We start from the raw sequence: 18,697 nt of genomic DNA on the forward strand, positions 1-18,697 counted from the left end.
CTAACAGGAAAACATTTGTTTTGAAGTAAATGAAAAATGTGTGGAAATTATTATTTATTGTTATTAAGTATTTGAGCAAACTGACGCCCTTTCACTCGCTTGAGAAATTGTGCTAGAAATTAACCTGAGCCTGAAATAATACGATTTATCTTTAGTAACAGTGAAACAATTATACAACATATGGATTTTTTTAAGCATTCATATGTGTCCTGTGCTATTGTGAATTTCTCACAAATTTTTAACATGGTCCAGTTTTCTGGGACTTTTCCTAAAGCCTTTGAATTAAATAACATGCACCCTGGATGAAACATTTTGAATTCAAATTATTATTATTTAAATTACTTTTAACTATTAAACATCTGTCTAGGTAGGTCGAAATCGAAAATTGTAAAAGTACTTTTAGACACATAAACCATCTATATAAAATATACTTTTGATCAGTTTTTATGCAGTATTCTTTTCCTTTTTATTTGTTGCATAGAACCTGTGCTCAGAAATGAACAAACATGATTCATGATGAACAGGATGTTACTGACCCCTTCTGGAATACAGAGGGAAATAAAGAGAAAGGAAACAAAAAAAATGCACTGTAAATGTGCATTTTGTCTAGAGAAAGGAAAATAATGTGTCACCTGCATATTTTTGTGGTTCTGACGGAAAAGGAAGACATTTCTTTTTTTCTACAGTATTGCTAAAGGAATTACAAACATTAAAGCAGTACAAAAACAGCTTTTTTTTTCTCATGATTCTCATTCTAAGATATTTTTATTAAAGTGTATAAATTTTAGCTTTGGGTTCTATGGTCACATTTTGACATTATTAATTAAGCATATAATGACCCATTAAAATTTGATGGGGTTTTCGTTTGTCCTCTTCTTGAACACGTGGAAATTTAGTCTACAGTATTGTGTTTGAATCACATGCAGTACATACAGTATGCATACAAAGAACAGGCATACAGTATAAGACTTTTTGCTGGATTTCTGCTGTTAGTGCACTCTCTGGATCTCAAAGCATTCCCGATGGAGAAAAAAACTTTCCCACTTTCACCTGCAAATTTAATAGGAACAAGTTTAAAAATTGATAGAATTTTGCAATCAGGCACTAAGCAGCAGCTCCATTGTTTAGTTAATAGTGATCTCCGTGGTGTTGATATGGTTGTTGCATTGTAGAGGAAAACAAATTAAACCAGGTCAGGGAATAGCTGCTGAGAATAACAGCTACAGTGATTTACACAGATACTCTTTACAAATGTAGTGAAGAGAAAGAAATCTCACAAAATGTCAACACCTTGAGGCAGGTGGACCAAATATAGTTTTATTTTGTCAGACAAAAATTTAAGCTATAGTTGGCACAGGCTTACGGATTTTGACAGACGATGTTCAGCTGTTCATTGTGCTGCTGCTACATGCTGATTGCTGAAGCAGGGGGTATAGTATTCCTAATAAAGCTGCTGGTCAGTGTTCATTCATAGCATTTCGTTTCAGAACAACCATATTTATGAGACCTTTTCAGGCTCACAATTGTTCCATCTTGTTCCTGTCCCTGTTCAGTGTGAAATGTTTTTTTTCTCTTTAATAGTAGGTAATAACTGGAACCACTTTGTATCACTTAAAACTATACAGTTATATCAATGATTAACAGCTCCTACCTGAATTTTTCACTATGTTTGCATAATTGTAATAAATTATGTTTTTTCCACTACAATATTTATCTTAAATAAAAAAAAAAAATTAAAATACTTATTCAATTTCAACAATTTCTTGTCAATTCAAATGAAAAATTGATATCGTAAATTTTTTTTTGTCCCCATCTTGTACTTTTTTGACGTATTTTTATAGATCATGTTAACATTAGCTTGCTAACAGTCTTTCCTTTTTGCTGTGTCCCTACCAGCATTTGCTCACACTATAAGGCATTGTAGACAATTAAACGAAACAGGTGCTGTTTTCAGAAGGATGAAACAAGAAGAAACTAAACCAGTTTTGGCTTTACACTCTCAAACTACAGCCAAGTTCATTTTCCCATGCTCAATTAAACCATGTCTGTCCACACATTTGCTCCCAGGCTGTGAATTATTTAGAGATGAATTATTAATAAATAATAACTGGAGGCCCGGGGGAGCAGAGGCCTGGTCAATTAGGAGAGGAAAGTGTGAGGAGGAACAGCAGGGGATCTGAACATTAACACACACTGTTCATTAACACTCAGCCATCAGACACAACTACTGCCTCAATATCATTCAAAACTGCAGCCCGTTCAACACATCCCTCTCACTGTCTTCTCTCTCTCTCTCTCTCTCTCTCTCTCTCTCTCTCTCATTTTATCTTCTCTCCCTGTCTTTTTTCTCTATTTTTCCCTTTTGACTTGCATTCCCTTTACCTTTGTGTCGTTCTTTCTCTCTTCACAGTGTTATTCACTTTCTTCCTTTTCCCATCACCCCATATTTTCCTATCCTACCCTCTGTTTTTTTTATCTTATATTGTCTATGTTTTTATCCTCCCTTACCTCACTGCTTTATCACTCTTTCTTTTTCCTCCGTCTCCTCTACACAAAAAGTGTTACTACACACTACACACTACTCTTCATCTGTTTTTCTCTTTCTTTCTCTTTACTTTATTCTTTGGCTCGATCCACCCATTCGCCCTCCCACTCCTTCTCTTGATCTTAATTTCTCTATGTCTCTTGCTTTCTCTCTCTCTTTCTCTTTTTTCCTCCTGTTATTGCTGTTTCTCATTCTTATACACACATTGAGATAATTATAAAGAATTTGACACATAAATCACTGTGCCGCTCTCCAAAGCCCTTTGATGTCCGTAATCAATCTGACATAATTATATGTTTCTTAACTAAATCAATGAGTGCAGAGGGATGCTTGGCTCAGTGTGTGTGTGTGTGTGTGTGTGTGTGTGTGTGTGTGTGTGTGTGTGTGTGTGTGTGTTCGTTAAATAGGAGGTGCCATATGCTAGCTGCTTTGAAGTGCTTTGCTGGTGATATCATCATTACTATGATTAATGTGTTAAATCACTTAGTCTTTGTCGCAGTGTTTAATTTTGCACCGTTTATGACACTAATGTGGGCCACATTAAAACACAAAGCCTGTGGCTCATCACTCTGTTCAGAATTAATTACATGACCAAAACTGCATCTAGACAGCCTTTTTACTTGCACAGTCCATGAGATGTCCATGTGCCACTAATGCTTCAGTGAATAATCTCACATGGAGGCTGTTGATTTGGACCCAAGAGCTACAACAAAAACAATAAGAATTATTATCATTATTTTTATTATTATTATTATTATTATTATTATTATTATTATTGTGCAATTCAGGATTCTGTACAATGAGAAACACAAACATTTACAACAATATAGCACTTACTATATACTCGCAAATGTTTTTTTAAATAATAATAATAATTATTATTATTATTAATATTAATAAAATTATCAAATGTGTTTTGATCATACTTGTTTTTTGAAGCATGCTATTTCTGTCTATTTCTATTATTTACCCACTGGCGCCATCTCTGCTGGAATCACTGAATTATGTTTTATTATATTTTTGTCTATGAATATATTTTTGTCTATTATTCCCAACAGTCTATTCTCTTCATTTCATAGCTTTTTTTTTTTTTTTTGGTTGCACTGGTTCTAGGAAAATCTTTTCATGTTAAAGATTCTATCAAATTATATTTCAGCCATCACGTCAGGTACATGTTGCTTGAAGCAGTTGCTTTAACCAATCAGATTTCAAGTTGGCAAAACCAGGGCCATCCAGTAGGCGTCCAATAACGTCAACATTTCCCAGTCCTTTTAATTGGATGGGCCAAGAGTGTGCTTGTCAGAGCTGTCAAACTGCATCTGTAGCAAACTGCACAAGCTTAAATATGTTTGTGTGGATTTAATAGCTGTTTTTTCGTTCCACAGTGGCTGACAGAGGAGAAGAAACTGATTTGTGTGCAGATACACTTACAAGAACATTTACAAGACGGACTTTTCAAGAAAAGCTGGACTTTGTAAGGAAAGGTCGAACCTATGAATTAACCTATGAATTTCTAGCTATGCTGATCTTTGTCTTTTTTCTTTTTATTGCTGTTGAAAATGCCGCTGTCAATCATATTGCCTTCTTGATAGGGATGCCTTGTTAAAGGTGTGTTTTCTTTGTTTAGACATTATGTTATTTAAATGCTGCATAAAACCCCCACTTTATAATAATCAGCAGGTCCAATGGCACTGTGGATAATGCCAAAAAATGTTAACTGAAGTATAATAAAATTTGCCAGTGTGACTATTAAAGAATGAATGGTGCGGTATCACACTGAACCATAAGAGGGCACTAAATATTTGTGAGAACCTGATTTCATTATTTTACGGTACTTCAATCGCACACACGTGAACTCTTGAATGAATTATGTGCCTCCTGGTGGCAACTGACTCATTAATTTAATTGTCTCACAGCAACAAATCTGTATTTCCAACCAGTTAAAGAATCTTAAAAGATGACTAACACTAACACTAACACTGTAACACTACATTTATAGCCTAACCCTAACCAAGATCACTGTTAAATTCTATAGAATTCCAAGTTTACAATGGAAAATGGGGTCTCACACTGATTGTAAAAATCTTGGTTTCTGTCTTCTGATCTGAGATAAAACTCATTGTATTAAATAAACCAGAGTCTTGTCATCCGTGCACTCTCGTAATTGTCTTACAGACAATCTTCTTTTTCTTCTTCTTTCGTTTGCTCCTGTTAGTGGTCACCTCAGCAGATCTTCTGTCTTCATACCCCCTGTCCTTTACATCTGCCTCTTTCAAACCAACTACTGTACCTGCATGTCTTCCCTCACCACATCCATAAACCTCCTCCTTGGCCTTCCTCTTTTCCTCTTGGCCTTTTGGTGGCTCCATCCTCAGCATTCTCCTACCAATATACCCCATGTCTCTCCTCTGCACATGTCCAAACCATCTCAATCTCGCCTCTCTCACTTTGTCTCCAAAACGTCCTACATGTGCGGTCCCCATAATAAACTCATTTCTAATCCTGTCCATCGTCGTCACTCCCAACGAAAACCTTAACATCTTCAGCTCTGCTACCTCCAGCTCCAACTCCTGTCTTTTACTCAATGCCACTGTCTCTAAACCATACAACATCTCAGGTCTCACCACAGTCCTATAAACTTTCCCTTTCACTTTCGCAGATACCCTTTTATCACACATCACTCCTGCCACTCTTCTCCACCCTGCCTGCACACTTTTCTTCACTTTTCTAACACACTCACCATTACTTTGCACTGTTGATCACAAGTACCGGAACTCATCCATCTTCTCCACCTCTTCTCCTTGCAACCGCACCCCTCCACTGCCCTCTCTCTCATTCACATACATGTACTCTGTCTTACTCCTACTGACTTTTATTCCCCTTTTCTCCAGCGCATATCTCCACCTCTCCAGGCTCTTCTCAACCTGCTCCCTACTCTCAACACAAATCACAGTATCATCCACAAACATCACAGTCCGTGGAGACTCCTGTCTGACTTCGTCTGTCAACCTGTCCATCACCACTGCAAACAGGACACAAAGATAACCTGAGTAAATACAAAATTAAGTTTTTTACATGATAATTGAATTCATTAAGGGAAAAAACTGTCTCAACCTGCCAGGCCCAATGTGTAATAGTATTCATCTTTGGTGGAGACCTTACCTTGTAACCTTACATTACTTTAAAATTTTTAAGGTCAGTACCTGCTCCATTGCTTATTCAGAATTTGCTAAAGAGTATCAGAAAACATGGTTCATATGTCCCTTGTTGCCTGTAAGTTTTCTGAACATTTTCCCCTTATAAAAGGTCAAATTAGCTAAAAAAAAAAAGTTTAATGTGAATTTTTTGTGGGAGAGGGTTTTGCTATTAAACTAGTTTGCATGTGACAAATGCTATTTGAAGTAACTAAAGTTTTTGTTACTTTTCTCTATAGTAAATTTCCTTGTTAAGCTTCTATCAGGTGTGTTTAAAACTGCCAGAGGTTACACTATTTATCTCTGTTTTTAGCAGCAATTTTACATGGAAATGTTGCATAATCTCTGAATCCTCTGGAAAATTAGTCCTGTTCAAATGTCACACTATTATGAAATGTGCATACATTTGTCTGGAATGATTACAGCTTACAGAGGCAATAAGATGTCTGAACATGCCCAGCAATCATTGCACAAACAGAAATAGTATACGTTCAATTCAATAAAATAATTTTTTATTTGTATAGCGCTTTTAACAATAAACATTGTCTCAAAGCAGCATTAGACAGATAATGTGGTGATAAAAATGTATAAGATGTTCTTTATAAATGTACGTTTGTCCCTGATGAGCAAGCCGGTGGCAACTGCGGCAAGGAAAAACTCCCCGAGATGGCATAAGGAAGAAACCTTGAAAGGAACCAGACTCAAGAGGGAACCCATCCTCATCTGGGTTGCACCGAATGTCCATTCATTGCATATATATACAATGTTGTAGGGTACAGTGATGGTGATCAGAAGCAAACTGAAGTCCTGAGTCAGTGTAGCAGACTGTTGACATTAACTACAGTCCAAATCCATCCTCAAAGCTTCCGTTCTTACTTTTATGGAACCACCCAAGGCGTTGATAAAAACCGTCCCCAACTGCAAAGCGTGGCCTCCAATCGAAGAGGACACTATCCAGGGGCAGGCCTGGACGAAGTGGGAAGATCCGAGGAGGGAAGAGGGGCAGGAACAGTGGTGAAGCATGTTTAACTCGATGAGAGAGAGAGAGAGAGAGAGAGAGAGAGAGAGAGAGAGAGAGAGAGAGGGTGACAGGAAAAGAAGTATATGGATTATTATGTGTCCTAACTGTTGTTTGAAAGTTAAGGACACTGTGCAGTTGGGACTCCGGCAAGACTCGCTATGGCAGCATAACTAAAATGGAGAACCAGAAACAGTAACCGGTAACACAGACATGAGGGATCTCTGGGATAAGAGACTACCCACCACACCATCGTCAACAAACCTGAGTGAACGTGTGATGACAGCATACAAATATCCCAGTTTACTGAACACTCTTTATCGATGAGCCCTCCAGATCTGCTCCTTTACTGATATTTACTGATAAAACACTTGACTAAATAAATATGTTTTCAGACTTGACTTGAACACTGATTGGAAGGCTGTTCCATAACTGTGGGGCTTTATAAGAGAAAGATCTGCCCCATGCTGTAGTCTTCATTATTTGAGGTACCAACAAATAGCCTGCACTTTTTGATCTAAGTAGGCATGGAGGATCATATTGGTACAGAAGTTCCCTCAGATACTGTGGTGCGAGACCGTTAAGTGCTTTATACTTCAGTAGTAGTATTTTATAATCGATGTGAGATTTAATTGGGAGCCAGTGTAGACTGATTAAAACAGGGGTGATGTGGTCATATTTTCTAGATCTAGTGAGGACCCTTGATGCTGCATTCTGAACTAATTGGAACTTATTTATGCACTTTCTCGAACACCAGACAAGAAAGCATTACAGTAGTCTAATCTAGATGTTACAAAAGCATGAACTAGTTTTTCTGCATACTGTACCGACATCATATTTCTAATTTTAGCATAATTGCTTAGGTGAAACAATGCGATCCTGGTAATATTATTCACATGAGCCGCAAAGGAAAGACCAGAGTCAATTTTTACACAAAGTTTTTTTGACTGCTGTACACACTGAGATAGAAACACCATCCAGAGATGCTACATAATCTGAAACTTTACTTCAGAGCAGAAGGACGTTATCAAGCATCCACTGCCTAATGTTCTTTACACACTCCTCAACATTTTTAAGATCTCTTATCTGGCTTTGCTGAAATATACAGCTGTGTATCATCAGCATAGCAATGGAAGCAAATACCATGTTCACGTCTAATTTCACCAAGAGGCAGCATATATAAAGAGAAAAGCAGTGGGCCTAAGACAAATCCTTGCGGAACACCAAATTTTACCTAAGAGAGTGTGGAGAACTCACCACTTACATCAACAAACTGATAGCGATCAGTCAAATAAGACCTAAGCCTGGAGAGAGCTGTTCTCTTTATTCCAACAATGTTCTCAAGTCTAGCAAGCAGGATAGTTTGATCAATGGGTTTCAATAAGTGACAATTCAAACACAATTTGGCCAAATGCTGTTTATGTGGCTCTTTATTTTACATCTTTACATATTACTGAAAAACATGGTCTGGCCTGTCCAATGATGATATCACAATAACTTTGTAACTATAGTCAAAATGTCTAAGTAGGAAGTGAAACAGATCAGTGGAATTATACATACAGTAAAATGCCCCAGTGTGCTTATGGTAAAAGATCTGTAGATCTATGTGCTGTGACAGTAAACAAACATACTAAACTAACTAACTAACCAACATTTCCATTATTATTCGATTTTGTATCTAAAACATTGTTTAGGATTCTTTTTGTGTGGAATTAAAACAAAGACCTTTTTTTTAAATGTAAAATTTATTAAATAAATAAATATATGTGCATAATTTAGGACAAGTGCAAAATGATCACAATTCAGCAAAGCAGCCTTGCTGTAAAATCACTCAGATATAATTATATACATTTTGTTGACCAAAAGAACAGGAAAAACTTTAAAACTTTTTTTAATGCCTGGACTGTCACTCTGAGATAGTATTGATTTATCTACTCACTCCAAAAACACTCCACTATCAAATATAAAAATCACTCAAACACATCAGGTACAAACATGCCTCACTCATTGCTTAAGTGAGAGGTTGAATCGCCCAAGTAATTTTTCAGTTTCAATAAGCCAATTCCTATTGTACCTTCTGTGTAGTGTACATTCCTGTTCTTGGTTGACAGGTCTGTAACCTGATCTGCCTTGTAGAATCAACATATGCATTCTGAAATGCTTTTCTTCACAACATGGTTGTATAGAATATTTAAGTTACTATAGCCTTGCTGTTAGCTTGACCCAGTCTGGTTGCAGTCCTTTTACCTTATTAACAAATGTGTTGCCACTATGGTCCTCTCTCATCCTTACCCTGGTAAAGAAGGCCCAGCAGCATCTGTTCCAACTTAGGCACATAAGAGACTTTTAACTGCTCTTTGAGGAACATTCACACCTGCACCACTGAGAAGTTCCTGAATAATAAAAATAAGATACCCTGGTTTGGAAAAGGCATCAAGCAGAAAGATGAGCTCTCAAGAGGGTGGTACAATCCACCAAACGTACCATCCACACTGAGCTGCCTGACCTGCAGTTTTATATTTTCAGAAAGTGGAACTGGACCAAGACCAGGAAGATAGTGAATGACCTCAGTTTTTCAAAACAGGAAACTGTTCTATCCGCTGCGGTAATGTAAATGTTTCCGCTTTGCTGATTTGATTTTGGAATTGATCCAAGCAGGATAACGATTAAATGTCTGAAATGGTATGTCTTGAATAGCTTCCTAGCTATTTTTTTGCCATAATTCATCTGCTGGCCTCTGCATCCATCTATATTTGTATTTGTTACTGCTATATACAGAAAAGAAATGGCTGAATTGGTGCAGTATTTAAATAAAACTACCACTTGTCGCTTTCAGATGTATCTATTCGATTCTGAAATTGATCCCCATTGGATCAAGGTCACACCAAATAATCAAATCTTAATTTGATTCCCTTTTGTTCAAAAGATTAATTTCTTATATACAGTTTACAATAAATTAGCACTAGACAATATTTGTAAGTTCTAGCTTCTTAACAGTATTACGTTATATCACATTGAGGTTTACAGACATGCTAACTGACTTATGTAAATTAAGTTTGCAGACAAAACATATGGATTCATTTAGGATTATCACAAAATCTAAATTAAATATAATAAATGAAAATGAAAGCAAATTTTTTGCTGGAATGGCATGTTTCCACTTGTGTTCTTGATCAAAAACATTCGTACCTGTAGTTATTCCGACTGATGAAACATTTCCTGATGATGAAACCTGAAAGGAGGGGTCTGTATTTAAATGACTTACCATTTAGTGAGAATGGCCTGTGGCACAATTTCAATGAAATGAAAAACTAATATTATGATTCTTCCTTCCGGTTTCAGGTTGCATTATGGTGAGGAAAGGGTTGTTTTGGTTAACATAGGAAATTGAATCTATTATTAAGTTATATAACAGTTGTTTTTTTAATATATTGTCATGAACTGACCTTAATTCAGGGAGCAAATTTCTACAAAGATGCTACAAAAAGTGTTAAAATGTATTCTTGTTTTTTATCTTTGTATTTTATTATTCTGTGGAGCAGAATACATAAAAGAAGATTCCTTTTCCAATGATTAACATATTTTGCTAAATATATTATTATTATAAATTGTTTTGTACTCTAACAGAATTTCTTATTTTATTAAATTATCAGAGCAAACTGGGCAATGAGATTGATCTCTTGGTAAACTTCATTAAGTGACAGTAACCCACCTCAAATGTTCACATTAAACCACTGTACTTTTTTACATAAAATCCAAGCCACAGAAGGAAGTCCTAATTTAGAGGAGATTATCACACATTGCTTCATCCCCTCACATTTATTTTAGAGCCCTTATATCCCTGCTCACTTTCACCACAACTTTTACATTTATGACTTTGACATATGCCTTATCCATAGCAAAGAAGATTGAACTCAGCATGCTGTTCAGCCACTTTAAGTAAATCATAATGCTATATGGGTTCCATTTTTGTTCCGGTGACTTACTAAATATGTGCTGAGAAACATGCTGAGCAAACATCTCAATGCTTACATCAATGATTCTTAATTTAACCCCATTCATGTCTGACCATGTGAAAATTAATATACACTGAAGGTATGAAATGTCTCACCCTCCAAACCATTTGTTGTAGAAGTGGACACTTCTGAGTCTGAAGCAGTAGGTGTTTTGGTCCAGAACTTTAGAAATAGCAAATTACACCCACCACGATCTCTAACCTGCTTCTATAATCACTAACATTACAGTACAGCAGAGATGGCAAAAATACACACATTTTTCACTCAAGTAAAAGTAAGGATTCTAATGTTTTAAAAGACTAAACAGCTACTGTCTGTGGTGTGTGTTAGCAAGGAAATGATACACCAGCTGCACAATGAAAAGAAATAGGTTGATGGGCAGAAAACGTAAAAATATTCGATCATGTCACCAAATAGATTCAAACTAAAGTAATGAGCCTGTTTTGAAAATTTAATAAGTAGAAAGTAAAGATATTTGTGTAAAAAATTTAACGAGTGAAAGTAGAATTTTGTGCAAAAAAATTAATTGTGACGTAAAATACTGATACTAGAAAAATGTACTTAAGTACAGTAACAAAGTATTTGTACTTCCTTACTTCTCATCTCTGTAGTACAGTAATGTAAACCCCATATTGTTCATTTAATGTGTTACAATGGCACAAGCAACAAGTACTACTATGTTGTGGCCCTGCACTTTGGACTTGTTTGAGAAAAATTATCATTGCACTGCCTCACATTACATACCCTAACAAACTGTACAGTTAATGACTTTATCTTTATTTATTTATTTATTTATTTTATATTTTATAGCACAAGCACACCATGACCAATTCCTTGTATATGCAACACAGTTCAAGCAGTTATTTGGTATGATACTTGGCAATAAAGATGATTCTGATTCTGTAGCTTAATTTCCAAAAAGTAAAAACAAAATACGATATGGGAGAGCTACGTACAATGAAAGCAACTGGCTAGAAGGCACAACTCCATTTCTCATCAGACACTGTACTGTCTACAATATGTGTCTAGAATGTGGGATATTGGTTAATGGATTGATCTACAACATTTGTTTTCTGTATTTTCAGGTCAGCTGGTGCAGTTTTCCAGTTGCCTGTTGTAGCCCTGTATCGCCATCCAGTGGTAATCTTTCTACATGACAACTTGCTTTATCATTAAAGTTTATATTGTGCATACACAAGTAGGAATGCAACCAACAAATCTTTTGATCGATTAATCGATTAATTGAAAGATAATTTTCAATTAATCAATTAATTAAAATATAAAATGAATTACATTTTGTATAATAATTACATGATATGCATAAATTAAATATACAAACATTGAAAACAAGCATTTGAATGTATTAAAGCCAAAGAACATCATGCTTGAAAACAGATAAGTTAACTGTAGTGGACAAATGCTATAAAAAGAGAATGAAATGAAGAAGTGAAGCAAGCTAACAAGCTTGATTTAAAAGAAAGAACAAACATATGCATTGGTAAACAAATGCATAAGCATTCGCTAAAAAACAACAGTGTTTAAAAAAATTATCATTGACTGCCGCTGTGATTTGCTACTTGTAGATTTTGTGTTTGACTGTTTAAATTGAATCCATCACTATGTTGCGAGCGAGGTGATGCTAGCAAGTCACAACAGAGTCAATGAGACTGTCCTGAAGTTAGTAAACAAACAGTTTACACAATAGTGCTTAATTAAACTATACAATTTTCACATGAAAATAAGGATATACAGTTTTTACTTACTGTGCTGATGTTTCGCCTTGATCTGTGGCACCAGTGTGTTTTCTTTTCATGTGCTTGTGCATCACTGTGGTAATTCCATGCCACACAAGTTTAGCATTGCATAACTTGCAGGTTACAGTCTTCTTTGTTGCATTTAATATAAAATGCTCTAATGCATTGGATGCACACTTTTTCCTGCTGCCAGTTGACTTGTACTCTCCGATATTTTGCAAGTGTCTGTGTTATCTTAACCCTCATGCTAACATGTAAGTAATCTTTAGAGACAAACACATTAGCTTTAGTAATGAGCATTGTACAGGTAAAAGTCTCCACTGGGTTCAGCATTTACTATATAATTATATTAAATTGTTAAATTATTTTCAATAGTAGTCAAATTTTTTTCACTTGTAATCATCATACAGTGCATAAAAAGGCACTATTAATAACAACTAAAGACTATATGAAAAAATGGTAAGAAATTAAACTCTAGGGTTTGACCTAACATTGTTTTGTTGCTCATATAAACAGTATACCATTAAATGTCTTGAATTTTTTATGCCCTTCGTACATAGATGGGGTAGAAATGACCTCCAATACATCTATGTGCACTGTTCTCAGCAAGGACTTCCAGCTGTGTATCAATGGAGTCATCTACAATGTCCAAGCAGCACCAACAGGTATACATCCATAGCGCCTGGTATATTTTTTGGCCAAGAGCTTCAGCATTGTAAAGTTTGCATTCTGATTAGCTTTCTGTACTACCATGCAAATGTTTACAACAATGAACACATTTAGTAAGTAAACATGTATAGACAGTAGATAGTAGGTGCAGATTTAGGGTTCATTAGTAGTAGTTTAAGTAGTTAAAATTTACAAACCAGAAAGTGCATGCTATAATTATAAAGTAAAAAAAAGACTGACCTGGTGATCAGCAAAGTGATAAATTGAAGGCCATGGAATAAAATATAAATAAAAAAGTGAAGGAACCGGTATATAATTACATGCAAAAATATCAAAATGGAACTTGGTGCCAGATTCAAACTATGAAAGAGTGCAACATGATGTGATGAGGATTTTATATCCTGTAGTTTGTTCAATTGTTAGTAATGTCACCAGGAGGTATGGATGCAGTTATATGAAAAGAAGTTGTATAGTTCTTCACATGGCCTTATTGCATGGGGGGATAACCAGTGCTTTGTTGCATTTAGTAAAGAAAAGTATGACTCTCAAGCAAAAGGTTCTCAATTACTTTCTGTCAGAGAGGTATGGGAATTAGCAAAGGTTAGCATTGGAAAATATTCTGGATAGAAGATTAGCTAATTAACATTTAATATTCAGTTTACCATATAATAGTTAATGGACTACTCTTACTATATATGCAACTTGTGCTTTGTGTGTGTGTGTGTGTGTGTGTGTGTGTGTGTGTGTGTGTGTGTGTGTGTGTGTGGGTGGGTGTGGGTGGGTGTGTGTGTGTGTGTGTGAAAATTAGTGCCTAGTGAAGCCCTGAGAAGCTTGGCAGATATAAAGAACACAGTACTGAACCTGCCAAAGAATCACCTGATGCAGGAAATAAAGCTACGCCAGAAACTAAACTCTAAAACAAGAATTAATTCCTCTGGAGCAGGTTATTATTGATGACTTCTTTTTAAGTTCAACTTTGTAATTTATACATTAATATATACATATATTTATAATTAAATACATATTAAATAATTTATAACATTTATAAATACATTTTAAATGACCTTGTAATAAAGCGTTTTTGCCTTGACCTATGTTTTTCACCACATTAATGTACTGTCAGTTCTGCTTTTACTGATTAGAATGGATGTGGCATTACTGCAGTTTAAACTCACTTGTCAGTCCATACATCATGTTTTTCCCTACCTGATTCTGTTATAAATCATAAATGATCAAATGTTTACAGTACTTTTTACAGTTTACAGTAAATTTTTACATTTAAGATGTATGAGGCACACAGTAATAGCTTTGTATTATTATATTTTTTGTTCTTCAAATTCTAGTCTATGTTTGAACACGTAATGCATTTTTTGTATGTGTTTAGATGAAGGCTAATCTTGACATTAGAGCTGAGCAAAGTTGTTCACATGCTCTATGGCTGGGTTTGGCTATTCTCTCAGTGAAGACTGGAGTCTGGCTCACATGGTCAGTAGCCTGGGAATTCTTGGAGCCTTAGGCTTACTTTATCACCTACTTTTTCAGCATGGCAGTCTATACCTACTACATTCTCACCAAGCGGGTAAAAGACAGTGACTATCAGTGTCATAACAAAATGGGTGGATTGTGGTTGAGAAGAATTTAAACCCTAAACCAAGTGAACAGTATACACTCACTGGTCACTTTAATTGGAACTTTATATTGGAAAGGAGGAGGACTCGCTATATAAGTGAACACAAGGTGGTGTAATCCTGGGCATGTGAGCATAAAGATCTCTAATTGTTGCAGGGACATTGAACTTTTGGCTGTAAGTTTGCATCCCTATTACTTGCCTAGAGAGTTTGGGCACGCCATTGTTGTAATTGTTTACATGCCCCCAGGTGCCGATACAGAGGAAGCGTGTGACATCCATTCTGCTTTTGCTAGACTACAAACACTGCACCATGAGGCGCTTGTGTTAATCTCTGGGGACTTTAATCATGTTACTCTGGACAAAACACTACCTGCTTTCTCCCAATATGTGGACTGTAACAGCAGTGGAAATAGGACTACTGATTTACTGTATGCCAATTTAAAGAAAGCACACAGCGCCACCCCACTTCCTGCACTGGGGAAAGCAGACCACAGCCTTATTCTGCTTCAGCCTCACTACAAACCAAGAGTGAGGAGGCTACCCACAACCACATGCTCATTCAGGAAGTGGTCTCCAGTGGCTGCTTCAGAAATACAGACTGGGATGTACTGCAGGGGTCACACAGTAAAAACATTGAGGAAGTCCATCTCAGGAAGGCAAAGGAGCAGTACGAGAGGAAGCTGGAGCAGATGTTGCAGAATGACAGCATGAAGGAGGTATGGGATAATCACTGGATGTAGCTCAAAGCAGGGTGACACCATTGCAGGAGATGTGAGCAGAGTGAACCAGCAGAACTTCTTCAACAGGTTTGACCACCTCAACTCATTCACACCTCATTACACTGCACCCCCCACCCCTACTTCTGCTATCTGTCTCTCACCCTGGAACCAACTGTAGCAAAGAGGAGAATGCCCCTCCACCCACAACCATGGCAGTCTATGTGTGAGGAGAGCTAAAGAGGCTTCATCCTAACCTGGCCCCGATGGAGTATCTCCACAACTACTCAAGGTCTACGCCCTTTTGCTGGGAAACCCTCTACAGTGCGTCTTTAGCGTCCTGCATCATCCCAGTTCCAATAAACCACATCCTGGAGAGCTGAATAAATTCAGGCCAGTTGCCCTGATGTCTCATGTAATGAAGACCATGAAACGGGTGCTGCTGCACCACATGAAACCACAGGTCTGCCATGCCCTCAACCCTCTGCAGTTTGCATATCAGGAGAAAGTGGGAATGAAGGATGCCATTATCTACATGCTAAACCAATCCCTCTCTTGCCTGGGCAGTGGCTGTAAGAATTACATTTTTGGACTGCTCCAGTGCTTTCAACACCATCCAGCTGCTGCTTCTCAGAAATAAACTAACATAGATGGGACTGGGGTCACACCTAGTAGCGTGTATCACAAAATACCTGACAAGGCAGACCTCAGTACATGAGACTAGGGGACTGCAGGTCTATTACTGTGTCTATCAGCAGTACGGGAGGTGGTAGCTCAGTGGTTAAGGCATTGGGCTTTGGATCAGAAGATCACAGGTTCAAATCCCACCACCACCAAGCTGCCACTACTGGGCCCTTGAGCAAAGCCCTAAAAACCCTCCCCTGCTCAGTTGTAAGTCGCTCTGGATAAGGGCCAAATGCCGCAAATGTAAATGTACGGGAGCGCTGCAAGGAACTGTGCTCTTTGGTCCTGTATTAGGATTGGACAGGGGGAGGGGTACAGGGTACTGATCCAGGAATTCGTTGCTTTAACCACATGCAACTCAACACCACCATGACCAGGAAGATGGTGTTGGACTTCGGAAGGCCCAGGCCTCAACCCAGGATTTGGGTTAGGCTTAGGGTCCTCACTGTTCCAAACTGTACTACACACTGTACACTATGCACCTTAGCACTCCAGTTTGCACAGGACTTTTTAAAATACTCTAATTTGCACAGAACTCGTTAAAAACACTCTGGTTTTGCACAGGACTTCTTACTTTTTAACTTGTTTATTGCATTTAAATGCTTTAGTATTTATTGCATGCCTTATTGCCAAAGTTTGTGGATACTTCTAAAATTTGTATCTATCTATCTATCTATCTATCTATCTATCTATCTATCTATCTATCTATCTATCTATCTATCTATAAAAACCTTTGACTGGTAGTGTATGTGCATTTATGTAAATGAATGACTAATAATAGAAGCTTTAACACATTAATTATAATTGCTAAAGACTAAATCTTAGCTTTTTCAATGGATTATGCTTGAAATGGGTGATATGGAATTCTTTCCTACAGGCATTTGTTTACGCAGCTGTAAATGACAGACAGTTCCTGCATTACTTCTACAAAAGTGCCAAAAAACAAAAGTACAACATGGAGAAATATAACATTCTCAAAGACGAGCTGGCTTTGGTACATTAGAATTTCTGACCTAAATTAACTTTTTTTTTTTTTTTTAAGCACTCTTTTCATAATCACTAGTTCTTTTTTTGTTGTGCTCTATTTATCAGGTGGAGGAAGACCTGAGACGTTTGCGGTACCCTAATCAACCTCAAATGCCCATGGAACAAATTAAACACAACAGTCATGTTGCACATCGATTATCATTATAACCTAATGTTGGTGTTCTTTATAATTATAAGGTCACAGCAAACTCCTTTTTTTTGTATCAAGGAAACACTCAGTGATTTCCTTGCTTGCTGCTTTTAAGGATGCTTTCAAGTGGAGCTAAAAAACCTCTTGAAATTACTTTGAATTCTATCACTGAGAAACCATGAACACCACTGCATCAATAAAACAATCTTCTACAATGGCTTCTTCAAATGCCATGAACATGCCATGTCTTTCTCCATCACTAAACAGTTGATAAACTCGATAATGTTGAAACCATAATGAATGAGTATCAATCACGCACACAAGAATTGAAAGAAGTTCTCTTTTGAGTCTGACGCATTTTTTTCTGTTTCTATTTAAATTGTACTGTCAAACATTATAAATTATTTAAACTACTGTATTTGAAACAGACACATATATGATCAGGTGGAGAACTGGAGCTTCCATAATCTTTAACTATGATTAAATTGCAGCTAAGTAGCTTAAGTACTTTTAATACGTTATATTTCATCGAGTTCTTTTAGAGTATTTTAAAGAAAACTTCACTTCTGTTTGAGCACCATTTTTGGTAGCTTTATCACACTCTTTAGGTGATGATTTTGAAGTTATTTTGACCTCATCTTTTGTTAGCAACAAGCGAGCCAGCTAAGTGTGATAAGTGATGTATATTTTCCTTCTTATCATCAATTACAAAGCAAACATTTGTATATAGATAAAGCAAATACTTAAATATATAGTAAAACTCGTTTTAGGGTATGAAATATTGTTTTGTTTACATGTTGATTTGATGTCACTTGCTGAAGTTGGTTGAAAAGACCATCCCACATTTTTTTGTAAGAATTCCTAGTTTGGGGGGGATTTTCTTTTTTCCTAGATGGAGATGGATGTTTTTTCAGTCCTGGGGTGTATTTAAGTACTTGTGCAAGCAACTGTGTAATATTTGTTCACTGTTAAGTTTTAGTAAGGTTGAATATGTATTCATAAACTGTTATGTTTTACTTTTTGCTTCAGCATGTTATTTTATTAATATTTTAGTGCCAGTGATGGTGTGTAGCAGTTTCTTGAAACAATAGCAGATGTGTATTGCTTGCCAGGAATTTTACAAGCAAATGTCAAATCCACTTTTCTGTAAGCAGGGTTTCAAATGATGCAAACTCTCATTGTAATGGTGACCACAGTGTCAGCTAAATGCTTATATAAGGAATGGAGTCTTAAATTGTGATCTATTGTTTAGATTAGAAATTAGAAATTAATTAGCCTTGCCACTCCAATACTT

The 18,697-nt window shown here is 36.5% G+C and overlaps 1 pseudogene; it reads left to right on the forward strand.

Moving 5' to 3' along the window:
• The first annotated feature begins 13,098 nt into the window (after nucleotides 1-13,098).
• LOC124397369 lies at nucleotides 13,099-17,440 on the forward strand (annotated as a pseudogene).
• The last annotated feature ends 1,257 nt before the right edge of the window (nucleotides 17,441-18,697 follow it).

Source organism: Silurus meridionalis, chromosome 2 (assembly GCF_014805685.1).
Source record: "Silurus meridionalis isolate SWU-2019-XX chromosome 2, ASM1480568v1, whole genome shotgun sequence".
NCBI lineage: Eukaryota > Metazoa > Chordata > Actinopteri > Siluriformes > Siluridae > Silurus > Silurus meridionalis.